This window comes from Meles meles, chromosome 2, assembly GCF_922984935.1.
Source record: "Meles meles chromosome 2, mMelMel3.1 paternal haplotype, whole genome shotgun sequence".
In the NCBI taxonomy this organism is placed as follows: Eukaryota; Metazoa; Chordata; class Mammalia; order Carnivora; family Mustelidae; genus Meles; species Meles meles.
This window is the reverse complement of record NC_060067.1, coordinates 29,060,734-29,088,090: the sequence shown is the minus strand read 5'-3', so window position 1 is coordinate 29,088,090 and position 27,357 is coordinate 29,060,734. Positions and strand designations below refer to the sequence as shown.

The window sequence follows — 27,357 nt, the reverse complement described above, 5'->3', positions numbered from 1 at the left end:
GGTGCTTGGCAGACAATTGGAGATGCACACCTGCAGCTGGCGCAGTAGAAGGCAGAAGAGGTCGGAAGTCCTCAGGCTAGAGACCATAACTAAATCATGACAACGAATGAGCAGTCCTTGGAAGATTACATATATCTAAGGTAAAGAAGAAAGAAGATGAACCAGACAAGAGTCTTTTTAAAAAAAATCTTTTTTTTTTAATTTAAAAAATTAAAAGAGGAAGAAGAAGAAGAGAACCAGAAGAACCTCAGCGTTCCCCAAGAGAGGAGTTCCCAGCAACTGGGAGGGGTCATCGAAGTCCGTTGCAACAATGGAGAATGGGAGAGAAATCATTGAGTTTGACCATGGGAGTTGGGACCAGTGAGAAGTTCAGGGGAGAAAAAAGACTGAAATGAGATTGCAGGGGCTTACAGAGTCAGCAAGCGATTAAGATACGTTCCAGTGAATTTCGGTAATGGGGTAAAGAGAGCGAGAAAGCCATAGTTTGATCTGAAACAACAGCAGGATCAAAAGAAAGTCTTCTCTATCATTTCCCCTTCTTTCTTTCATGAACCTCCTTTCTTCTCTTTCTCCCTCCCTCCTTACCTTCTTTCTCCTCCTCCTTCTTCTTGGTGTGGAGAACATACATATTCCCCTCTAAATTAAATATTTGTAGGTTGAGGAGAAGAACCTAGTGGAGAGAAACGGAGTGATGATATAAAGAGGCCATAACTGATAACATAAGGTTGTGGAAGGGGCCAGAGATCTCAGCTTCAGAGAGAAATGAACTTCTTTCTGTAAGGGAGGACAGCTTACATAGAAATGCAGGAATGGAGAGAGAGTGAGAGAGGACAGGGGAATAATGAGATGTACATATCACTGCGCTTGAATCCATCTCAGCATGCTGGATACTCACTTCTAGTGAGTGACGGTGGTGAGCCCAGCCTGAGATTGTTTGGTCCTGGCACCTGGTGGGTGCTCGGTAAGTGTTTGTCAGAAGAGGAGGGCTTGGCTGAGAATGATAAGAAATCACCCAGCAATAAATAGAAATTTGGCTTACCAAGAGTGGGGACTCCATTAACTAAAGATTTCTTTCTTTTTTTTTTTTAAAGATTTTATTTATTTGACAGACAGAGATCACAAGTAGGCAGAGAGGCAGGCAGAGAGAGAGGAGGGAGCAGGCTCCCCGCCGAGCAGAGAGCCCAATGCGGGGCTGGATCCCAGGACCCTGGGACCACGACCAGAGCCAAAGGCAGAGGCTTTAACCCACTGAGCCACCCAGGTGCCCCAACTAAAGTTTTCAAGTAGTTTATCATCATAACATTCTCCTGCTAACACAGTCTGGAAACATAAGGGGCAGAAACACATGGGAGAGTCTCTGCAGGGTTGGGAATTGACTACGTGGGCTGGTGGCAGGGAAAGGGATAGAGGGTTGACTATGATCACGCAAGACGCACATGAAATACGGAACCAGAAGTGTCAAACCATTGCAGAGATGGCCAGCCCAAACAGATCAAAGCCTCCAGTGTCCTGTGAGAATCTCCATGTTGGTCCCATGAATATGACCTATAAATCCCAAATGTGATCGCTGTCCCACCTCCAGAATGTTTTCTCCATCGGAAACAGTCTTACCCTGACTCCCCTTCATCTGGCTGACTTCTCAGCCTTCACACTTCAGTTTGCTCCAACTGTAGCTGAGAAGAGGATCAAGTGAGATATTGCAAACTACTTAGAAGGGTGCCTAACAGGCATGTCTTACTAACACTCAGTAAATGTCAAGGAAAGAAAAAGAGAAAAAAAAAAACAACCCACGCAGGATGATATTACTAAAATCAGTGTTCATCTATAAGAGATAAGCCCTCATTGCTTGAGGCATTTGTTGTCCAGAAAGTAGTCAGGAAGACAGTCCTGGGAAACATCCTAATCTGTGCTTGAGTTACACTCTGTTAATAAGTACAGAGAAAAAGAAATGGTTGTTTATGAATCATAAAAAGTCAGCTTGTGTGTCCCTTTAAGAAACACTGTTGTATGTGGGGCGCCTGGGTGGCTCAGTGGTTTAAGCTGCTGCCTTCAGCTCAGGTCATGATCTCAGGGTCCTGGGATCGAGTCCCACATCGGGCTCTCTGCTCAGCGGTGAGCCTGCTTCCCTCTCACTCTCTCTGTCTGCCTCTCTGCCTACTTATGATCTCTCTCTGTCAAATAAATAAATAAAATCTTTAAAAAAAAAAAAAAGAAACACTGTTGTATGTAAAATATTTTGAGGCAAGCAAAAAAAATTATTTTATATGTTCTATCCTAAAGAAGTGACCTGGAGGCACTGGCCAGGCTCAGCGGGGGGCCAGCTGCCCCCCCCACTTGTGATCTCTGTCAAATACATAAATAAAATCTTTAAAAAAAAAAGATTCCTGATAAATTCTTAATCCATTGCTGTCATGCTAATCTTTGAATATGTTTAAGAAAAGACAGGAAAATAGAAGTCAGTGGATTAATAAACTATCATTTATTAAGTACCCAGTATTTACTTAACACACTGATAAGCACTGTGTAAAGCAGCTATATGACTTGGTGTAATTTTAATAACAATATGGTAGATGTTATTGGATTCATTTTACCTATGGGGCTTAGAGATAGTACCCTAGATCATTTATCTAAAAAATACACAGAGCTAAGATTTTTTTTTTTTTTTTTGTCAGAGAAAGAGTGGGAGAGGGAGAAGCAGGCTTCCCACTGAGCAGGGATCCTGCTGTGGGACTCAACCCCAGGATCCTGGGATCATGACCTGAGCCAAATGTAGCTGTTTAACCAACTGAGCCACACAGGCGTCCCCAGAGCTAAGATTTAAAGCTGGGTCAAACCTAGAACTTGACTACTATGTCTCCTACTGGGAATTAATTATGAAGTCATAGTATTGCGACTAATTATAAATAATTTTCCAGTTGGAAAAGGTGAAATTTCCTTACATCTATATTATATACTTGAATATTAGTTTAAAAATTCATCAGATGATAAGTACATTATATGAATTACATGGAAGTAAATATACTAAGTTTGGCAATGACTGTATACATTAATAATCACATTTTGGTCGCTAATGTGTTAAATCAAAAATTTTATGGATATTTTCTTTTCTTTCTTTCCTTTTTTAAATAAAGCGGCAATAACCCTTAGGAGAAAAGTTAGATATCAGAGGAATATTTGCAAAAACAAACTGAAGGACACTTTAATGGTGGCTATTTGCAATGACATTCATTAAGTATTAATTTTTAAAAATTGATATATTTAAATCATAAATGGAGTACACACTCTTCTCCTTGTCAAATGATACAGACATGAATATAAAGCTAATAATGTCCCCTCACTCCTCCATCCTTCCCCTCTGAGTAAACAATTTTGATGTGTTTTCTATTTTTAACATAAAAATATGCAAATATATAAAGACTATATAAGGATAAGTTACATTCTAAAATGTTTCACATTATTCTGCTACTGCATTTTTTAACATATATCATGCAGATTTTTCTCTAAGACAATAATTTAAATCTTAGCCAGAGATTCTCAGCCCTTGCAGATTAGAATTACTTGAAGAATTTGAGAGAAAAAAATTGCCAGCACCCCACTCCCAGAGATTCCAGTTTAACTGACCTGGGTGGAGCCTTGGCATCAAGCTCCCCATTTGACTCTGATGTGTACCTAGTTAGAACCACTGATTTAAGCAATCCAAACAGGCTGCAAATACCGGCTGCCTGCCTGAATTGTTGTGGTATGCGTCCTCCCAGGAAGGCCCTCCACTGAGATTACAGCATCAGTGCTGACTGGGGAGACTCTGGGAGGCTTATCTTAAATTTAAAAGTCACCTAACTGGCTGTCAGTTAGAAAATTCGTTAAATTTTGTAGATTTGTTTAGTCTTAAATCACGTTAGGGACACTCTCATAACTGCAAGAAATGCTACCAAGGCCTGGAATTCAGAGGCCACCTAAATGACAGTATGTTAGATGAAGCTGGATTTATTCCCAGAGTTGACTAAACTCGAGATTTGCCCTTGCCTGCAGAAGGAGGTTTCCAGATTCAGCCATCACAGGAAGCCACACCCAGAACTTGTTTCTTGCCTCTGGGAGACACACCTTCTCAGTGGGTGCAGGAACTTGTTTGGCCTTGCCAGCCTCCCAAGCAGATGCATGAGTCTGCCCTGAAAAGCTCTTCACTGTTGGTGAAACATTTGTATCATCCTTTAGTTTCCTTCATTTTTTCGCTACACATTTGAGAAACATTTGAGAATGTAACATGTACAAAAGAGTTGTGGAGGCTTGTTTCAGCGGGATAAAACAATTGGCAGCCAGAGATGATTAGGTTTCGGTCTGAATTCTTGCCATTATTGGTTCTGTCTTTTCCCAGTTCTCTTTTCTTTCTCAAAGCACTGAGTTGGTCAGAAGTTTTGAGAGACCAAATGGGTTGTTGGAAATTTATTTTGGAGAAAAAAAAATTGTTGAAAGCCCTGAGTTTTCAGCTAGCAGACCATGGCCGGTATATGGACAGAGCACATTCCACTGATTGAGGGAAGGCGTGAGGGGGAAAAAGACCAAATCAAAATTGTGGTCTTCTCAATTTCTTTCCCAGTTATAAAACGGTAACATTAAATGTTAGATTTGATCCCTTTAGCCTCCACAAAATAACTGCCAATCATTTCAAAGTAGTGTAAGTGGCTGGGGTGGATCTATAAAAGCCCCTGACCACCGGGGCAGCTCTTCGGGACAGTCAGGGAGACAGCAGCTTGCTCCAGCTGCCAGGGAGGAAGGCAGGCTCCCCCAGGCCACGCCCCCTACGCCACGGGAGGCGGGGCGACGGATGATTGGCAGTTCGTGGAAGCCCGGCGGCTCCGGAGCGGTGCGGGGAGTGGAGGAGGAGGCGGTCGTGGTTTGCCTCCCGCTTGGGCAAGAGAGTTTGGGGGCTGTCTTCCGAGAATTGATTTTCGTCCCCCCGCCCCGCCCTCTCTCACCCGCCTCCGCAAAAGCAAATGGCTGGCGCAGAAGCGTAACCCGCTAGCACTCTTCGGATTTGTGCCTGGTTTTTCTCTTGCACCTTGAGAGTCGCGATCGTCATGCTGTGATGTGTGCCGAGGGAGGAGGCATTGGTAAGGGTGAGCGAGCCAGCCCCTGGCACCGTCTTCCGTTTCACTTCTCACCCTACCCCTCGCTCCCTTCCCCTGTTCCTCTCCCGCTTCCCCAGTGACTGCTTTCAGGTTTGGTGTAGGGTCTCAAAGGTAGATTTTAGGGCTGTTGTTGAATTTGGAAAAAAGAGAGAAAGAGAGAGAGAGAAACACACCATTTTCAGTCTCTTGGTTTTTTATTTCAAAAGAGGAATTATTTTATCCGTTCTGAGTGCTGGGATTTGTGAAAAGGCAGATTATGCGCGCGCGCATACACACTTTTGTCACCGCCTGGTGAAATGGGGCAGTTTGGGGCAATTTTGGCTTTGTCTCAAAGGTAACGAAGAGCATGGGGGTTGAAGTTTTTTTCACCCAGTAAATAAACTGGGTTTGTTCCTAAGGCAGGAAAAGGTGTTTATGCTGAAGTTTGCTCTGAAATAGTTTCCAAAGGAGTGCTGTAAAAAAACCCCGCGTTCTTCCCCGCACACACTAACTTGGCCGACTTTAGTTTGGAGCATCCTTCCTCTTACATTGTAAAACATAGTCATACTTTAGATGTACAGCAGAGAGACATCGGGTTGATTAGTGAAACCCTCTGGTTTGGAGCATCGAACCTCTGTGAGTTTAACAAGAGTACTTTAAACTACCCTTCATTATAAAGACATGCGAAATCAGCTGTTCTACAGAATGTTTCCTCAGTAAGACCACGAAGTTTCTTCCTGCCTCTTTCCATGCTAGTTCTTGGCAAGGAGAAAACAGCTCTATACCCTGAAAGCAAGCCTCTGACTCTACTCAGCCTGGAGAGATTGATCGACAAGAATAGGGGTGCCTTATCCATCAAATGATTGCTGTGTCAGAAAGCTCCAGAGGAGATAGTCATTTTTATACTGGCTAGGTCAAATTTCTGTGAAGAGTCCCATCATAAAAACAAAACTACAACAACAACAAAACACTTTGGTTTGTTAAGAGCAGACATGTGAAACATCATCACTGTAACACGGTAAATTCATTCAGTGCCCCAGAGTGAGCCTGCACTCCAGCCTACCCCCAAGAGATAATGTCTGCTCCTTCTGGACTCTTCGCTAGTCTCATTACAAATACATATTACATACCTACATGGAGATAGCTTGTTTTTATCAAAATGAGATCATACTGCATATATTGAAAAACAACTTGGCAACATTCACGAAGTTTTAGGGAGTTTGAAAAATGACACTAACTGCTAATTTAATAATGCCTGTTAAATTATATTAAGAAATGGAGCATCTAAGCAGTCTAAAATGGGATTTCAGAGGTGCCTGGGTGGCTCAGTCGGTTAAGCATCTGCCTTCAGCTGAGGTTTTGATCCCTGGGGTCCTGGGATTGAGCCCTGTGTCAGACTCCTTGCTCAGCTTGGAGTCTGCTTCTCCCTCTTCCTCTGCCCCTCCCCCTGCTCATGTGTGGCTGCTTGCCCCAGCTTGCACACACGTGCTCTCTCTTTCTCTCTCCCTCTCTCTCTCAAAATCTTAAAAAAAAAACAAACCCAGATTTCAGGAATGCTTGACCCTCCCATAGCAAGAACCAAATACTTTTTCAATGCAATTACTTAGTGAATCTAACTAGAAATTGAGTAGGATATTTTTTCATATGTCATTATTTTTTTTAAAATTTTTTTAAGATTTTATTTATTTGGCAGAGAGAGATCACAAGTAGCAAGAGAGGCAGGCAGAGAGAGAGGAGGGAAAGCAGGCTCCCTCCTGAGCAGAGAGCCCGACACGGGGCTCGATCCCAGGACCCCGAGACCATGATCCGAGCCGAAGGCAGAGGCCCAACCCACTGAGCCACCCAGGTGCCCCTTCATTTGATGTCATTAAAATGAAGGAAATGACTCAAACTTTTTTCAGTTTTTAAAATAAGAGGTAAAAAATGTTTATATATTGAAGGCTTCAGTACATGATTTAGTCATTGTCTGATCTAGTTAGAAGTAGTCTTTTTAATGAAGGAAAATCAAAGGACATGCTCCCAAAACCCAGGGCATCGGTGAAGATAAATTTAATCTCTTGTCCATGCTTGAAAAAAATGGAGAATCTGTTGATCAGCTCTTGGGATAATAACGTGCATGCTGGGTGCTGTCTCCATTCCTGGGCCATAGTTGAGCAGCTTTCCTTATTGCTTCAGGAGAGGGTTGAATTGGGTGTATTTGCTTGAAGACATTGTTCCCTTCCTATTATCTAAGATGGACTTATTACTTCATTTCAGAAATCATCATAGCCATCGAAACAACACTTTTCATAGAAATATAGCACTATTAGAGTAAGATGTAATAATGGTACTAGTTTCGTAGAAGACTTGTGGCCTCCATGGAATTTTTCTTTATGCTTCTAAGTGAAGGGTATAGTCATACAACGATTTGCAGTACTATTGGAAAATGTATTAAAACCACCTGTACATCTTTGTAAGCTTTGACTCAGTAATCTTGGGTCTAGAAATATATACCAGGGAAATCATCTGAATTGTATAGGAAGATTTATGAATGTGTTCATTACAGTGTGTCTGTAATATGAAAAAAAAAAAAAAAAGAAACACATAATAAGGCCCCCGTAAGCAGAGTTCTTAAATTAATGTATTGTATATCTATATTGATAAAATTCAGTTTCAGAAATAGTTTCAAAAAAATTTCATGATTTTGAAATATCCTTGCATATTGAGTAAAAAAGCAAAATTTAACACTATTATCTTGGATGTGTAAAATATAATTTTGAAATATACCATTTTTTCAAATGTTAAGCCCTTACTACATGTCAGGCATTTTTTAAATTAACAAGTCTTGGACAACATTGAACAAGATTGTTGTACTTCCTGTTTGCCTACAAGTTCCTGTTTGTATCAATGGATATATTCACTGGCATATATGAAAAAGAAATTGGATTTCGAGGTAGTAGAGTTATAGCTTTTTAAAAATATTTTTCCTCATATTCCCAAATCTCCTACAAGAACTATTATTTTTATAATCACAAAAATGCTGTTTTGAAAAATATTGCCAAGAAATACCAAAACTGAAATTAAAACTCTAAGGTCTACATTTTATATACTAGTAAACCCTTTCAAAAGATAGGATAAAACACAGTGAGAGATGGACACCCACGTAAAAAATTATGCCCAATGAAAAAATAAGCATAAATGGGCAAGCACAAAAGGAAAAAATGGGGGCTTTTTTAAGGTTGGGAGTGGAGCGATGTTTCCTCCCTGTATTGGGAGAATACTCAGCAGAGCAATAAGTTACCACATTTTTACACATCGCATTGACAAACATGGAAAGCCAATCAAAAATGTGTGAAGTTGTTGGGAAGGAAGACTTTTTCATGACATGGAAAAATGTATGCGATAGGAGGAATGAAAAGTTACAAAATCTTACTTTTGAAAAAAAAATCCTATATATGCACAGGAACTACTTTATTGGTGGAGAATAAACCAAATGTTAATGTTACTTATGTGTGGGTAGTGGGGTTCTGGGTGGTTTCTGTTTTTTCTCATGGTATTGATCTGTAGTTTCTAAAATTTCTACGATATATTTTCGTTATCAGGAAAAACAAGTCACTATCCTAATAAAGCAATTAATTCTTCCTAGAACGAAGAGCACATAGATGATACTCGTTTTCCTTTCTTGCATAAAGCCTCTGTGTGGGTAATCCCATATCAGGTATGTTGTCGCGGATTATATTAACTGGTGAAAACATTAGGATTATAAGGAAAATCCCAAGATAAAACTTAGTCTAGTCACATTCACTCTTCTGCCCCCAGCCGTTTTCTGAAATAATAAGCAGTGTTGGACTGATGAAAGAGTTATTCCTTTTCCTTCCTTGTTGATCACATCTGCTTGGGGCCCAAGCCACTAGGCTTTAATTAAATACTCCCTAATTTCTTTTTCTAAAATCTACTTAGTCCATTTAAGGCCTTTCTGAATGAGGAAGAGGAGGGTAATACGACTGTTTTTCTTTTCTTTTCTTTTCTTTTTTTAAGATTTTATTTATTCATTTGAGAGAAATACAGAGACAGAGATGGAGAGAGAGAGCACGCACAAGCAGGGGGAGATGCAGAGGGAGAGGGAGAAGCAGACTCCCCATTGAGGCGGGAGCCTGACATGGGGCTCCATCCTAGGACCTGGAGATCATGACCTGAGCCAAAGGCAGATGCTCAACCCTCTGGGCTACCCAGGCCCCCTACGACTGTATTTCTGTTAGCAAAACAAATTTGTAAAATTTCAACTCTTTATGTAGGAAAGGTAATAAGAAAATCAGAGTCGCTTATGAGAAAGAAGGTGAAGATCAGTTTTAAATTATCCAAAAATGTTGGGGTTCCTGAGTGGCTCAGTCAGTTAAGTGTCTCCTTTTGGCTCAGGTCGTGATCCCGGAGTCCCAGGATAGAGCCCCATGTCTCTTTGGCTCTGCTCGGCAGGGAGTCTCCTTCTGCTTCTGCCCTTCATCCCACTTGTACTCTTTCTCCCTCTCTCTCTCTCTCTTTCTCTCTCTCTCTCAGATTTTAAAAAATTATCCAAAAATACTGTGAACTCTTTTACTTCAAGTTATTGTTCTCATAATTTGCACTATTTAAAAACATTCTCATTTCCTTTATAGTCTATAACAATACACTGAAGGTTTTAGTTAAAAATCTTAATTTGTAAATCCTTTCTTCACTGATGTCTTTCCTAAAGAGGTATTTTCATATGTTTATCTCAAAGATTCTGTCTACTTACCCGTGATGCCCTTCAGCTAACAAAACATTTCTGCCTTGCCAGAAAAATGCCTGATTCTGGGCTATTACTGTACTTTTAAGTTTCCTAAACCAGGGACTGAGAGAAAAGTGAAATATTTTCAACAGGGCAATAGAATTTTATTTTACTATTTGTTTGTTTATTTGTTTGCTTGTTTATTTTAGAGAGTGAGTGGGGTGGGGGGAGGGAGTTTGGGGGTGCTCAGGGGGGTGTGCAGAGGGAGAGGGAGAATCTCCAGCAGCCTCCTAATGAGTGTGGTGCCAGAAGCAAGGAGGAGGGGGGGCTCCATTTCAGAACTCTGAGATCATGACCTGAGCTGAAACCAGGAGTCTGATGCTTAACCCGTTGAGCCACCCAGACACCCCGGGAAAATGGAATTTTAAAAAATACTTCTTACTCAGAGTCCTGTACTGTCTTCCCTCTCTCATACGGTAACATTTCATTTAAGCTAAGCTAGTGCAAAAGAGGGAATATTGTGGTCCCCAGTGCCCAATTTGTCACATTTTTGCTTGCTTGATTTAGGTCATGGTCAAGGTGGACGGGGTGTTGCTAGGGATTATCTAAACTTTGCAGAAGATTTATATGTTTTTAAGTAATCTCTATACCCAACATGGGACTTGAACTCCCAACTGCAAGATCAAGAATCAATCAAGAGTACCATGAGTACCAACCAATCAATCATGTTATACCAACTGAGCCAGCCAGGTGCTGCCCCTCCCCCCCATTAAACTTTTTGCAGAAAATTATTTAAATTCTATTTCACCTTATTTTCATAAAGAAGACAGTGTCCCATAGTTACCTGGGCATTTAAGTAACTATCTTAAAATTTAGCCACCTACATCTAAGAGATTTTTAGTATTGGTCTTTTGTCTAAAGGAAATCTGAATGCTTGAGATGGCTTTGCAACATTTTTAATTACATTCAAGATTTCTTGGCAGGGGCACACATATTTGGCTTTATGATGAAGCTTATATTCTCACTTATGTTTCTGTTGTCCCTGACATAATATCAAGTATTATTAGTTTGATACACGTGCTGCTTGTGGACTTGGACGTGAATATCTTTTTCAGCGTTGGAGTAGCATGCTTGTCTTGTATTTTATAAAGTTGTTCTTAAAACAGAAACTTAAAGGATTGTATCTTTTCACTGAATAATAAATGTAGAAGCAACACACTAACTTCCATGTATCCTTTTCTCTACCAGAAGCATTTGGCTTTGTGATTAACGTTGGACATGTTTAATGGGATTCGTTTTAGAATAATTTTTCACTAAAATAGTGATCTCTTTATTAATGATAAAGTAAAAACGTATTTTCATAGTAAAAAGTATGGACAGGTGCAAAAAATATTTAAAAGTTATCTATTAATTACCACTGCAAAATAACCAGTGTTAGTGGTTTAAAAATTTATTATTTTTATATATATACATATTATATATATAGTTTATACAGTCTAGATGAGTTCATACTGGTATATAGGTCTTAATCATGGATTAAAATCTTATAAACCGGGGCGCCTGGGTGGCTCAGTGCGTTAAGCCGCTGCCTTCAGCTCAGGTCATGATCGTAGGGTCCTGGGATCGAGTCCCGCATTGGGCTCTCTGCTCTGCAGGGAGCCTGCTTCCCTCTCTCTCTCTGCCTGCCTTTCTATCTACTTGTGATCTCTCTCTGTCAAATAAATAAATAAAATATTTTAAAAAAATATTATAAACCCAAGTTTTAAAAAGATTTTATTTATTTGAGAGAGAGTGAGCGAGAGCTCATGAGTTGGGGGTAGGGCAGAGGGAGAGGGAGAAGCAGACTCCCCTACTGAGGAGGGAGCCCAACAGAGGGCTCAATCCCAGGACTGTGGGATCATGACCTGAGCCAAAGGCAGATGCTTAACCAACTGAGACACCCAGGCATCCCACCCCTAGACATTTTTTAATAAAAATTCATTTGAATACTTTTTAAAAGCTCCGTTGTATTTTCATTTAGATATGCCACAACTTTTTAAGTTAACATACAATGTATTATTTGCTTCAGAGGTACAGGTCTGTGAAGCATCTGTCTTACACAATTCGCAGCACTCCCCATAGCACATAACCCAGCCACCCTATCCCTCCCCCTCCACCCTCCTACAACCCTCAGTTCATTTCCTGAAATTAAGAATCTCTTATGGTTTGTCTCCCTCCTCTGTCCCATCTTGTTTCATTTTTTCCCCTCCCTACCCCCCACAACCTCCTGACCTGCCTCTCAAATTCCTCATATCTGAGAGATCGTATGATAATTGTCTTCTCTGATTGACTTATTTCGCTTAGCATAATACCCTTTAGTTTTGTCACATGGTTGCAAATGGCAAGATTCGACGGCTGCATAGTATTCCACTGTACGTATATATACCACATCTTCTTTATTCATTCATCTGTTGATGGACATCTAGGTTCTTTCCATAGTTTGGCTCTTGTGGACATTGCTGCTATAAACATTTAGGCGCACATGCCCCTTCAGATCACTACATTTGTATCTTTGGGGTAAATACCCAGTAGTGCAATTGCTGGGTCATAAGGTAGCTCTATTTTCAACTTTTTGGGGAACCTCTGTACTGTTTTCCAGAGTGGCTGCACTAGCTTTCATTCCCACGAACAGTGTAGGAGGGTTCCTGTTTCTCCACATCCGTGCCAACATCTGTTGTTTCCTGACTTGTTAATTTTAGTCATTCTGACTGGGGAAATGTGGTATCTCACTGTGGTTTTGATTTGTATTTCCCTGACACCCAGTGATGTTGAGCACTTTTTCATGTGTATGTTGGTCATCTGGATGTCTTCTTTGCAGAAATGTCTGTTCATGTCTTCTGCCCATTTTTTGATTGGATTATTTGTTCTTTGGGTATTGAGTTTGATAAGTTCTTTATAGATTTTGGATATTAACCCTTTATCTGTATGTCATTTGCAAATATCTTCTCCCATTCCGTCAGTTGTCTTTGGTTTTGTTGACTGTTTCTTTGCTGTGCAAAATCTTTTGGTCTTGTTGAAGTACCAGTAGTTCATTTTTGCTCCCTGCTTCCCCATTTCCTTACATCACACACAAAAATAGACTCAAAATGGATGAAAGACCTCAATGTGAGACAGGAATCCATCTAAATCCTTGAGGAGAACACAGGCAGCAACCTCTTCGACCTCAGCCACAGCAACTTTTTCCTAGAAACATCGCCATTGATATACCACAATTTAACAATTTCTCTTTTTCCGGACACTTGGATTAGTGCCCCTTCTAGTGCTGAATTGTCATCTTTCTGCTCAGGGCCAAAGAAGATGAACATTTTAAGGCATAGTACCTTTTGGCTCCAAAGAAGTGAAGAATCAGTCTAGATTACCCCAGCACGGAATGAAAGCTTGCTTTCATTGAGCATCATGAATAAAGAAATTCTTTGCTGTATTTAGTACCAAAAAAAAAAGAAAAAAAGAAATATTAACTCTGCTTTAATTGCTTTTTTTAGGTTACTGGTGAAGTTGGAAGTTTAGGTTACTGGTGAAGTGGTGAAGTTTTTTTTCTGATGTTGCTTTTATAAGATACCAATGTAAAAAGTAGGCTATTGTGAGTGATAATAGGACTAGTTAAGATAAAAATGACACAGGAGGGTAGATCCTCCAAATGAGCTGTAAAAATTTTAGGATAGATACACATGTGAATAAATCTTAGTTAAATATAGTCTAAGCACGCTATCATACAAAATTTTAGCAAGCATAAAATCTTGTATTCAAACTGTGACTTAAATCATTTATGACACGTTTGTAAATAATGTGCAATTTAGGAATTAATAAAAGCCTACGTATATATGAATGAGTAATAAAATGGAGTGGAGAGAACAGGTGGGTTATTTTATGTGACTAATTTGATGTATAATAATGAGTGAGTCGATCCCTCTGAACCTCAGTTTTCTTGTGTGTAAAGTATTTAGTTGGATTTTTAAGATTTTTTCCAGCTTTAAAATCATGAATTTTCTATTTAAGTTGCTAAGCCTTATCCTCTTTAAATACTGTTACTTTGGGGCACCTGGGTGGCTCAGTGGATTAAGCCGCTGCCTTCGGCTCAGGTCATGATCTCAGGGTCCTGGGATCGAGCCCCGCATCGGGCTCTCTGCTCTGCAGGGAGCCTGCTTCCTCCTCTCTCTCTGCCTGCCTCTCTGCCTACTTGTGACCTCTCTCTCTGTCAAATAAATAAATAAAATCTTAAAAAAAAAAAATAAAAATAAATAAATAAATAAATAAATACTTTTACTTTAAATAGTTTTTAGAGAACTTCCTCCTTAAGAGTTTTATGACCGTGAGATTCAAATACCTCAGCTATTTTTCTTAGGGTCTATTTGTTTTAGTTCCCCTTTTTAAATGTTCATTTTTTAAAAGATTTTTAAAAATTTATTTATCTTAGAAATAGAATGCAGTGGGGAGGGGCAAAGGGAGAGGGAGAGAAATTTTAAGCCGACCACGCTGAGTGGGGAGTCCAATGTGGGGCTTGATCCCACCACCCTGAGGTCACAGCCTGAGCTGAAACGGAGAGTTACACACTTAACCGACTGTGCCACGCAGGTGCCCCTTTATTTCCCTTTTTATGTCTTCTTGTTGCATAATCTTGTTAGTGGTCATTTTAGTGTTCCATGCTATAGATTTTTTTTTTTTTTTAAGAGAGAGAGAGTGTGTGCAAGCAGGATGGAAAGACAGAGGGAGAGGGTGAGAGAGAATCTTAAGCAGGCTCCACGCTCAGCACAGAACCCAATGTAGGGCTCAGTCTCACCACCGTGAGATCGTGACCTGAGCCCAAATCAAGACTCGGGTGCTTAACCAAATGAGCCACCCAGGTACCCCTACATGCTATAAATCTTAATATGAAATTCTAATAACTTTCAATAAAAGATATAGTGAGATCATGAAATAACTAAGTTTTTATAATTTGTGGGACTGGTGTATACAGGATTGTTACGGGTATTCTGGTTTCGCTGCGTATCCGAGGGGAGTTGCTCCATTCATATGTTCATTCCACAAATACATATTGAAAGTCTACTCTGTGCCTGATAACTTTTTAGGCCTAGTAGCATCAGTGAACAAAAAAGATAGACATTCCTTCTCTAATGAAGAGGAGAGACAACAAGAGCCAAAATACAAAAATAATTTTGTGATGTTAAACAGTGATGCAGAAGTCCTGTGAAAAATAAAACTGGGAAGGAGGACAGGGATTGCTGGGGGGAGACCGTAGGGGGTGGCATGAAGGAGGGGAGAGTAATAGACTGGAGAGCACTTTGGGAGGCAGAATCATGTGACATTGACAGCTGTTGTCATAATTAAGATGAGAACCTCTGGAGCGTTTTAGATGGTGAAATCAAAAGCCAGACACTTAACTGGCTGAGCCACTCAGGCACCCATAGATGTGGGTTTTGAGGAAAGGACAGGACGCCAGGCTGAATCAGAGGATCTGGTGGGTGACTGAGGATGTGGAAGGGTGGGACGGCCATGACCTGATAGGGCTGATCTGTGGAGGAAGCAGGTTTGGAGGGAGAGGAGCACAGTTCTGTCCATGTTATGGACATGATGGGCTGCCTCATTGGCAGATGCATGAGTCTCGGGTTTCGGGATGTCTGAGCTGGAGGACAGTTACATGGGGGGAGCCTGTAGAAGTTCTGGTTTGAGGGCTTTGGTTTCCTCAGTACAACAGAAACAAGGTCATCAGCAGGAAGTAAGTCAGGAGGGAGATAGGGCAGGCGAGAGAAGGAGGTGTGAAATCCTTGTCTGTGACAGCGGGAAAATGCCGAGAGTGGAAATGCTGTGTGCTTGCAGTCAGCATGTGTGACCAGTTCCTGATTCATGGTCAGTAACTGAAAGTGACACTGACCAGGGGGGTTATGTGTCTGTCTCCAGGTACTTCCCACCTGTAGGTACTACCACAGAGTATAAGAGGGATTTAGATATAACTGATTTGGATACAACTAGGGTGAAAGTCTTGCCAAGAAAGGAGAGCAGAGTTAAGAGGTAGAGAGAATGTATATGGAAGTGGTAACAGAGTTGACTGTAAAATTGAAACCGAGTAAAGGGAAGTGAGGCCGTGCACGAAGGGGGGCAGTGAAGGGTCGTGGTTTAGTTGCTTACAGGTCCCTGTGGGGTCAGAGAGTTCTGAACTCAGGTTAAAAAGGAAATCATTTAACAGCAACTTTTATGTGTGTATCCTGAATCATGTTTCAAATACATGTAAAGAGCTTTCTGTTGAAGGCATCAAACACGTCTTTTTAAAATGAAATACAAATATTTGATTTGTTAACTTAAGTTGATGACATTATCTCACATTTTTTAATACTAGTCCTCTTCTTTCTTCCCATCCTCGTGTTCTTTGGCAGGCAGCCAGAGGCTGTGTGCCTTCTGCCAACTTACTGCTCACGTGTCTGTGTCCTTTGTCGGAGCCACAGTAGCCACCGGGGCTCTCAGTCCATCGCAGTACTTGGATTAGGTTGGGGTAGTCAGCCACTCACCAAGCTGTGTCCATTGGGTGAGTTTCTCAACCACTCTGAGCCTCTGTGTTTTTAGCCCTCTATGGGGATCATAATAATGTACTTTGTTGTAAAGATTAAAGTCATCATATATTTATTCCTAGCACAGAGCTCAGCTTGTCTTTATAAATGGTAGACAGTGTTATGATCCTAGGTTTATTGGAGGAATATTTTGTTAGCGTTGAATAATCAAATCTCAAAAACACGCTATTGTGTAATTTCAGTGACATGTATTTTAGGACTACTATCTAGAATAACTAGTGTCAAGACACAGTATTAAAGATCGTTATCATTAATGTTTCATAGGTGTGTGATTTTTGCACTTTAAGGATAGACAGAGACATATTGGGAACTTGCCATGAGTATGGGTTAGCTTTTTTATATTTCCAGTAACAAAGGGACATTCATACAACTGCACCATTTTCCCTGCCTTTTTGCTAGCTTAAACAAGTTTGAAGCCTAAGCATCAGCAAAAGGTAAACTCATTTGGAGGTGTGGTTCCCATCAAGGGAAAGCTGAGATACATTGAAGAAGGTGGTAAAGACTTCCGTGTCTGAGTGTGTGTCCATATATGTTTTATTCTTACATGAGAGGATTGAAGAATGCCTTTATATTTAATGTGTTTGGAAACATTAAGAATGGGTAACTCTTCCCAGCATAAGACCATGCATGTAGGTACCACACTCATATTTTATATGTCTCTCTTCATTCAAAATAAACATGATGTATTTGAAACTTCTGATTTGACTCTTCAGCCACAGTGATATCAATCATATCACTTGTTGCTATGGAGGGTTCCTTCCCTCGGTCTCAGTGAGAGGCCGCTGCTGTGTTGTAGAACGGTGTCTTTTGTTTCTGTCTCCCCAGCATCAGCCTCCATGTCTGCTTTTCAGGTCACGTTGAATTGGATTAAGCAGTGTTTTCTAGAGATACATAAGGGCTACGTGCTTGGTTAGAGTTGGTCTTTTCCCATTTAGGGCCCCAAGAATGACAAAACTATCACAACAATGTCTTCATTCATGGTAAAAATGAAAGATACTGTGGGTTCATTTTTTATATGCCTATACAGCACCTCCTTTCATGATAACAATCGGCAATCATCCAAAGTAATGACTTCAGTTCAATGTTTTGGCTCTTGCGTACATCTGAAACAAAGAACATGAACTTCTACTAGGGTTTTAGTTCAAGAAGTTACAATTAATAGAAACTATTAAAGAGCACACAGAACTCCAAGAAGACTTTATTTGGCAAATCTGATTCCTCCCGTCCGCTGGAGAGCACTGATGATTATGAGACTTTGTTATTCAAGATCCAGTTTTCCCACTAAATAAATTGACCCTTCTCATCACCAAACCCTATTAGGTATATCTATAAGTGTTCATATTTTTTCAAAGATTATGTGGGGTGATGAAAATCCTTTCTCCTTTTCGATCACAGGAGAGTAGTTAGTAAAGGAACCATGCCAGCATGTCCCTTTGGCAACTGATGCAACAAAGAAACCAGCAGTGATATCAAATGATGCATCATTTTTGTCATCGTTATTACCTGTCACATAAGGAATTGGTCTCCTTGAAGGCAATAAGCCTCTAATAGAGCATTGGGCAGAGAGGACCCAGAGTGGAATAAGCCTCAAATTTTATCAGGGCTCACTGTGCCTCAGGGAGAGCTACCTTGGACATCTAGGTCAAGGAGACCTTCCTGTCTTGAGTCTACTGAGTCTACTATGAAAAAGTGCCTATTTTTTTTTTTTTTTAACTGACCCTGTTAGATAACTTGTCTTTCTTCCAAGGTCTCAAGCGCATAACAACTTTGATATTTTGTTAGGGTTTTCTCATTTTTCTCATCTTGATTGAGAAGAAGATTGGAAGTCTGTCAAGGTCAAGACCTATTGTTCTCCCTTGCTGAGCCTATAGAAATGTTGGCTGAAGCTGACCATAACAGTATTAAATCCATAGAAAGAGTCAGTGCTTCAGGTCTCGTCCCCAACTTCTGGGGATTTTCGTGTAAACTTAGACCTTCACAATTTTAGGTAATTCTAGCCTTGGAGGAGAGTATCTGCTTGCATGGGCTGTCAAGTCATTGGTACATAGCCTTGATCTGTGTACTTGGAGGAGATGCGCTTGCCAATGACAGGAGGAGTACCTATTAAAGTGTTCACTCTTAATTTCAGGTTTACATTTTGAAATAAAGTGATTTAGTAAGAGTAGTGGTTCTCAAAGTATGGCTCAAGAGCAGCACCAGCACTATGTGGAACTGTGTTAGAAATGCAAATTCCTTTTTTTTTTTTTTAAAGATTTTATTTATTTGAGAGAGAGCGAGAGAGAGCACAAGCGGAGGGTAGAGGGAGAAGCAGGCTCTCTGCTGAGCAGGGAGCCCAGTGCAGGGCTCGATCCCAGGACTCTGGGATCACAAGCTAAGCTGAAGGTAGACACCCAACCGACTGAGCCACCCAGACACCCCTAGACCTGCAGATTCTTGAGCCGCCTCCTCCCCACCTCAGACCTGTGGAATCAGAAAGTCAGAGGTGTGGCTCAGGACACTCCAATGCATGCTGGAGTTTGATGGCCACAAATACAGCATCCTGAAATGACTGTACATAAGAATGTTTTTCTCCTTCAGACAAGTGAGCTCATGTGTATATTTCAAGTTAGTTGTTGGTTGGTGATGACCTCGGAAATTTTTAAATACTAACTGGGCCCCAGGGAATTCATTACCCCATATTTACCTTTGGTCATCTGCCTTGCTACAAACTTTTCATTAAGTATTCATTAAGGGAAACAGGGTTTTTGAGAACTGTTTGCTTTCAAGTACATTCGTGTTCAAGAAGGAACAGTGTGATATATTATTTTAGGCATACTCTGTTGAAGTATTTTGGTTTTTTAATATCTTCTAGAAAAAATATACGCCAATTAGAAATAATGTGGTTTTAAATGATCATATTTGTCTTTAAATTTTCTATAGAAGTAGTATTGTATAATTGGAAAGGCATGACTTTGGAGTAAAACATTGCATGCCTTGAATTATAAAACCTTTGGCCTTTTACTTCTTACTCTGAAAAGTGGAAGGCATAAGTGACATGGGGAGTGTATTTCATCAACAGTAATCATCATAGAAGTGTTAGTACTTATTTTATTTATGTATTTATGTATGTATTTATTTATTTTTTAGAGAAAGGGAGCCTGCGTGGGGAGGGGCAGAGGGAGAGGGAGAGAGAGAATCTTAAGCGGGCTCCATGCCCAGTATGGAGCCTGACTCAGGCCTCAGTCTTCCGACCCTGAGAGCAAGTCCTGAGCTGAAATCAAGAGTCTGATGCTTAACTGACTGAGCCACCCAGTTGCCCCCGTACTTACTTTATAAGCAGTGCTTTGTTTACATTTCTTTATTTCTGACCTTAATTGATTTTGTGACTCAAATTGATCTCTTGTAGATTTGAGAACTTCATGGTTTTGTTTTGTTTTGTTTTTTGTTCTTTAGCTTGAATAGAATATTGGCTCATGTAGCATCATGCAGAGCTAATGCTTAGGGCAACATGGAGCTGTTTAGTAGCTAACAATTACAGATTCTCCTTTGAAAAATTTTATTTTTTGAAAATTATCAATACATTTTCATTGTGACAAAGAGAAGAAAGAAAAGTTCATCTTTTACTCTCTTTGTATTCTTACCATAACCAATATTCATAGCCTTGTGCGATTTATTCTGTACGTGTATTTTTTGCAAATGGATGTGAACGTTGCACACACCCAGGCAGTTTGTGTTATTATGTGAAGCAAATCCAGGCCAGGCCAAGTGCGGATTCAACAGCACAGTAGGAAGTAGAGCCTAAGCCTCTGGATAGCCCTTGGTTAGTGACCTGTGTGCCCTTGTGTGCTCCTCTTCCAGCCTAAGAATCTGAAAAAGCAGTGTGCTTTTGTTCCAGAATCTTGTGAACTGGAAGGTCCCACATTCCTCACAACTGACAACACTACTAACTGGTGCTGTCTTCCTGAGGGACTGGGGAGGTGATACACACACTCCTGCTCATGTGTGTCCTAGACCTTGTGTATGCCTTTGCATATTTCGGTAGCTGGTTAAAGTGAAACTTCAGCTGTGCTCAAGTTGTCATTCTCACCATTCTTTGAACCCAGATCAGTCATTCTTGTCTGTACCTCATTCGTTTTTAGAAATGTTCGATCATTCATATCCACATTTCTCTGTCATTTCCTTTTTTTTTCCCCTCAATATACACAATAGTCATTGATCCAGGTCGAGGTATGAATACATATTTTTAATAGGTATATAATATTCTGTGATGTGGAAACGTCACAGTGTACTCAGCTGTTCCACAACTGAAGGACTTTCATGATATTTCCAAGATTGTTACTACAAAAACCAAACCAAAAAAGTAAATAAATAAATAAACGAATCCCAAACTACAGTATGCATTCTTATACATATACCCATACCAATAGGTAAGATTCCCCAAAATGGAATTGCTATGTCCATAGTTATATGTATTTTCAGTTTTCATAAATATTTTCATAAATTTTTTTGGTGATGGTGGTGGGGAGATTGTAACAGTTCACTTTCTACTGCCAGAGGGTTGGTTCCCCCCATCCTCACTAGCACAGACTGTAAGAAAACTTGTCTAAGCAAGAGAGAAGTTACAGTTTTGCCCAGCTTATTAGCTGAATTTTCTTGTACTGTATTTACTGTAATTTTTACATTTCAGTTTTCAGTCTACCTGGGATTTATTTTTTGAATTAAAAATTTATTAAAATATTTTAAAATGAAAATCTATTTTAATGTGGTGTAAAGTAGGAATGTAGTTTTCTGGTTTTCAAGATGGAACCATTTATTCCAGGCATGTTAAGTCACCGTTTTTCCACTGATTTGAAATTCCATGTTTGCCACTTACGTTTCTATTTATACAGGGATACACTTTTAGGCCCTCGGTGTTAGTTTTCTCTGGCCATCATAGCAAACACAATTTAGTGGCTTAGAACAACCCCAGTTCATGAGTACAGTTCTGCAGATTGGAAGTTCCAGTACAGTGTGACTTGGTTCTTTGCTCAGGTCCTCAAAGGCTAAAATAAGGATGTTATCCAAGCTGAGTTCTTCTCTGAAAACTCTGGGGAAGAATCCACTTCCTACCTTCCAGGTTGTTGGCAGAACTCCATTCCTTACAGTGGTTGGACCTAAGTCTCCATTTTCTTGCTGGCTCTCCCTGGAAGGCTGCTATCAACCCCTGGAGACAACCAGTAGCCATTCTTTTGCATTGTCTTTAATTTGCTGGATTTTCTTGTTTTTCCATCAATATTCATAAGTGACATGGGCCTATAAATTTTTGTGGCAATTATAAAAAAGTGAACACATGTTTTTAATGCACGTACATATTTATATGGTGGTGACGAAAGATTACTTACGATGAACCTTTTTTTCTTTTAACCTGTATAATTGCCTTGCTGTAAAAGGAATATTGCAAGTTGGGTGTATACAGCATTTGGTTTATGTTAATCTCATACCCAGTCCTTCTCTCCCAGTGTTAACATGTGTTAAGAATCTTCACCTTTAAGTTCTGTGGCCATATTAATTAATTTTTAAATTCTAAGTAAAATGCTAATGTTTGTTAAAGCAAAGTGCCCAGAGTCAGATGTTTTTGACACTGCGTATCTAGGTGATGTTGGGCTTCAAGTTTCCACGCTCAGCCCAGGAACGTGCAGGGCTTTTCATATAGTTAATCTTTAATGGTATTTTTCTACCACTAAGCAGCAGCAAGTTTGTTGTAATCCAGATTTTCACAAGTAGTAGTTTACTCTTAAACTAAAAATAGGAATGGAGACTTTAGTAAAATCTAGGTAAACTGTAGGTTTTTTTTTTTTTTCTTTTTTAAAGAAATACTGAACCTCTCTACCTTTAAGGACAGTAGCTCACTCAGGAATAAAGTTTCTAGATCTGAAAATTCTTTTCGGTTCCTAGTGATGATAACTGAATTTTATACATTTGCTTCTTTGTGTTTAAAAAAAATTGCTGTTAATTCTGAAGGCAGTGTTCCAATCAGTGGCAGAGTATTAGGTCAAATAAAGCATGGGTCCATTTTGTGTATTAGCAGAACCCCATGACAAATCAGCTCTTTTTGGAGTGGGCTAAATCTTAAAATTATGAATGCTCTTGAAAAATCCTAAAATGCGGTGCACCTGGGCGGCTCAGTCATTAAGCGTCTCCTTTCAGCTCAGGTCATGATCCCAGGGTCTTGGGATCGAGCCACGCATCGGGCTCCCTGCTTGGCAGGAAGCCTGCTTTTCCCTCTCCCACTCCCCTTGCTCCTACCTCTCCCACTCCCCCTGCTTCTCCCTCTTCCACTCCCCCTGCTTGCATTCCGTCTCTTGCTGTCTCTGTCAAATAAATAAATAATATCTTTAAAAAAAAAATCCTAAAATGCTTCAGCCTAACTTGTACATTGAAGTTTTGTCTACTAGGTTGCTCTGTTTACCCCTGGGAACAGTTGACTAGAAGGTATTGCTATCCTCAGGTGGTTGGTTGCCTGGCAGACTCTTCAGTTAAATGAAAAGCAAAGTTATATTCAGCTTAAGAAATTAAATGTAGATAAGTCCTTGGATATAGTTGTTAGGGTCACTACTGTGCTTACAAATTCTCAATATTTATGAATAAGTACTCTAATTGAGAGAACATTTCCCAGATAGTCACATTTGTTAACTATACTTAACACTTGACTATGGTTCACACACTATTCTAGGGGCTTTGCATATATTAACTCACTTAATCCTCACAACAACCCTTTGGTCAAGGTTAGCTGGCAAGTGGAGGTGCCAGGAATTGATGTCAGAGTCTGACACAAGTCTGGCCACAGAGTCTATGCTCTTAATCACTGCTGTACTGCTTACTGGTCTTATAAATCCAGGAGGAAAGAAAACAGTGATTTTCTGTAAGAGTCTTCTAGGCTTGGAGAAGCAGATTCCTTCTATTAATAAAGGTGAAATGAATGCAACACAAGCTGATTACTTCTGTTTTCTCAAACTTAGATCTTATTACTCCTGCTTCTAATGGAAGGAAAGCCAGGCTGAATCATGACAGAGGAAATGGGGTGTTTTGTGTCCTTTCCACATCCTACCTCCTTTGTATAAAAGTCAATGATCAACAGTTACTTGTTGACAATCCAACTTTGGCCAAGCATTAGAGTTTGGTGTGGAGTTTGGCAAGCAGTGAGATGTGTTCCTTGACTTTGAAGAACAAAGCCAACAAAGAACACTGAAGCAGGTGCTGTGACTGAGCCAAGCTCAGGACCGTAATGGATGCAGAGCAGAGAATGCCTTACTGTGTCTTATGTGTGGATCCTCCTCAGTCCCCCCACTCCACAGCCAAACTCCAGCAGTCTAAAGGATGAAAGGGGCTGGTGGGGTGAGTGGGTAGTAGGATTGACCCACCTTCCAGAAGGCAGCATTTGTGGAGATTCAGAGTATAAGCTGTGCTTTGCAACCTTCTTGATAAGTCACCTGGGTCCTAATTAAATTCCACATTCCTGGGCCCTATTCTAGATCCTCTTAATCAGGATCTCCAGGGGAGGGGCCTAGGGGACTGTTCTTGAGGGAAGCTTAGAAAACACCAGACGAGTGGCATACAGTTTGTTCATGGACATAGTTGGGGTGAATTTCAGAGAGAATGGTTGAGGATGAGATTGGGTGGTGCGAAAGTCATTTTATGTCATGTCTATCTTTTGTGACTGATCTTCTATTTGTATCCTACTTAATGCTGGTTACTTCCCGTGTATCAACAGATATATACTTAGAGTTGGACAACTTCTTTTAATTTGAAAAGGAATATATTGAAAGTTTTGTACCTCAACCCAATTTACAGGGTTACCAAACCTTGACTTCTGTATGACCTGAGAAATTGCCAAAGAGAAGCATGAGAGTGGGGAACAGAACGAACATTGTTTGTCTTCGGTGTGCCCCACGACTCTTCATGGTGTCTCATTTTTTTTCATTAGCAAGCTGAGGCACGAAGGTTAATTACGTAGGTCACATACCTAATAAGTGATACAACGAATATTCGAGCCAGAGTCCATAAAGCAGGAAGAATTTGATTTGTAAAAAAGTGCTGAACAGAGCGCCTGGGTGGCTCAATGGGTTAGGCCTCTGCCTTCGGCTCAGGTCATCATCTCAGGATTCTGGGATTTAGGCCTGCATCGGGCTCTCAGTTCAGCGGAGAGCCTGCTTCCACCTCTCTCAGCGGGGAGCCTGCCTCTCTGCCTACTTGTGATCTCTCTCTCTTTCTGTCAAATAAATAAATAAAATCTTAAAAAAAAAAAGTGCTGAACAGAGTGCTCATTTACTCAGTTAAAATAGGTGAACTGGAAAATGAAGGCTTAGGTCAGGGACTATAGTCAAAAGGCTTCTCACATTTGTTACTATATGAAAATAAAAGCCCAGTATTCTGTGATTTTTTTTTTCTTTTTAAGAGAAATGAAATATCAATATTTTATGTGAATTTATCTCTGTTTGAAAATGTCAGTCCTATATTCAAAAAAAGTATTCCAATGTGTTTGCCAACATCATGATACAAGATACATCATTGAATAGAATTTTGCTTAAGAGCCGCTGGTTTGTGACCTCTAGGTTAAGTAATTTCTGAAGTCTGAACTTTAAAATATCATGCTTCATGCTGATTCTTAATGAGGTATGACTCCGATTTGCTTTCCTTTCATATTCTAAAGAAATTTTGCTGAATATTTATGTGAGCATTATTAGTAACAGATCCAACTCTACGTATTAATACATTTTTAGCTTTGTGGGGGGCAGATGGAAAAAGATGAAAAGGCTCCTTGCTCCTGACTGTGGTGGGAAAAGTGTTGCCCTCCCTGAACCTTCTAGTCCAGCCGCTGTTTCCCCCCCATCTTTCTATCAGGACAGGAGCTAAAAGTGGCTCTATTCACTTCCTTGTACACTTTCAACCCATGTGGATTCTCGTGCAGTGTCTTTCCAAAGTGTGTATAGCACCATATTAGTAGACCTTGAAACCAATTCAAGGCATCTTGACCAGTATTAAAATGAGAGACTTAGCAAGAGAGAGAATAGAGCAGAATAGAAAATGGGTGCATTGCAAGTAATAAGCAGCAGAATTGTTGTATAATTTTTGTTTCAGCAGTATATGTATGTGAGCGTGTAGGTTTTAGGTTACCTCAAAGAAAGTATTTCTCACTGAACTGGCAGTTGACAAATTTTGAAAACACTTGAATTAGAAGGACTAAGTAGATCTTTGGTCATTCCTGGCTCAATATAAAATGGTTTAAACTCTAAACTGGAAATTTGAAAGGATTTTTACCACATGCTAATTACCTCCACATCTGGTCTTTATTCCTTCAATCCCATGAAAACGCTGACAATGTCTCTGTCTCGTGTAGATCAGTCCTTTGATCCCGTAATCACTTTTCAGGAGAGAATGGCGGTGCTGAGGGGAAGACATTGCCAGTTGATGAGCTCCCTGGTCTTGGAGGCAAGGACAGAGATTTGATGGCTGAGGAGGGCAATAAGCCAGGCCCAATTCTATCCTCACTAAAATTCCTTGGGAATAAGAAGGGCGGGGAAAGGGGGAGACAATATTTGAGTAAGTAGAGCACCTAACAAAAGTTGAAGGGCATTGAAAAGGCACACAGGATGGTGGACGCGGGGATACTTTGGCATGAAGTGTTCTCCAGCCATAGGTTTGTCTCTTTGGAACTGAGTGAATGGGGAGAGAGCAGGTTCTGGAATAGATCCGTGGAATGGAAAGCTGGTTGTTTTTGTGAACCAGTGTTTTTGCTAGGGTGGGATTATTTGGTACATACGCCATGAATTACCAAAAGTTAACACCTCCCACGGGTCGTATTTGTTCAGTTATTTCTGTTTGCATTCTCAAGAAATTCTACTTTAAAATTTAAAAATTTAAGTAGAATCTATATTACTGTTGAGATTGTGGACACCAGAGGTATACACACTCCTGTGTCTTAACACGAATTTAATAGCAAATGGAAAGTCAAAATTTCTAGAAATACTATAAAATTTCAACCCTCTGAAGAATATGAGGTTTGTCATCAGTCCCTGATGTGCAGGGGGTGAAATGCACGGAAAGCACTTAGTTCTTATGTTTGGTGTTTTTACATTATCTACTGAATCATTTATAAAGCACTTTCTTACATCCTTAATCTGCAGGAGATCTCTGGATATGTTATAAACTACTTTAATAACTCAAACTGTCATTACTAGTTATAGGTTCAGAAGCTATTTTTATACACTGACGTAAAAGCCAGACTTTTCATATTACTTCATATGTGGGCTTTTAAAAAATTGTGTTAAAAGAAAAAATTATTTTGGCCAGTCAATGTTTACTGATTCAGCTCCTTATGTACAGATATTTTAGAGCGCAAACTCCAAAGGACAGAGACCTGGTAAGGATAGAATTTTTTTCTCACTAAAACCGGTAAGACTGGGGCGCCTGGGTGGCTCAGATGGTTAAGTGTCTGCCTTCGGCTCTGGTCATGATATCTGGGTCCTGACATTAAGTCCCACATCGGGCTCTCTGCTCAGTGGGGAGTCAGTTTCTCCCTCTCCCTTTGCCTCTTCCCACCACTCATGCTCTCTGTCTCTCTCTGTCAAATCAGTAAATCAAATCTTAAAAAAAACTGAGAAGACTAACTTTATGAATATTTTCTCTCAGTGGTCATAGAGGTTATATTTGTGGGTTCAGTATCCACTCACAGATACACATACTTGGGGGCTATTTTATTCTTCCCCTTAACAGGACTCTCCAGTCTTGTTTTTATTATTTTGCTTTTGATCACATATGTTTTAAAGATCTGATGGATTTTTAGATTATTATTTGTAATTCAACTAACTCTCTATAAAAACAGTGCTGTTCAACTGTATTCGGTTGGATTACTGAAGGACCAGTGGATAGCAAGTAAGTGTGCTAGCAAGAAGGGATTATAAACAATACCGAC

The 27,357-nt window shown here is 40.1% G+C and overlaps 1 protein-coding gene across 4 annotated transcripts in view; it reads left to right on the top strand.

The window, feature by feature from the left end:
* Positions 1-4,888: 4,888 nt before the first annotated feature.
* The window catches only part of ATP10D (ATPase phospholipid transporting 10D (putative)), a 108,616-nt gene continuing 86,147 nt past the window's right edge, over positions 4,889-27,357 (top strand). For 2 of the 4 annotated variants that reach the window (XM_045997778.1, XM_045997777.1), the window contains exon 1: positions 4,889-5,108. The gene's annotated coding sequence lies outside the window, so the exon portion shown is untranslated. Of the gene's footprint in view, positions 5,115-16,366; positions 16,385-27,357 lie in introns of those variants that run through there. The other 2 variants (XM_045997779.1, XM_045997780.1) reach the window with 2 other exon arrangements.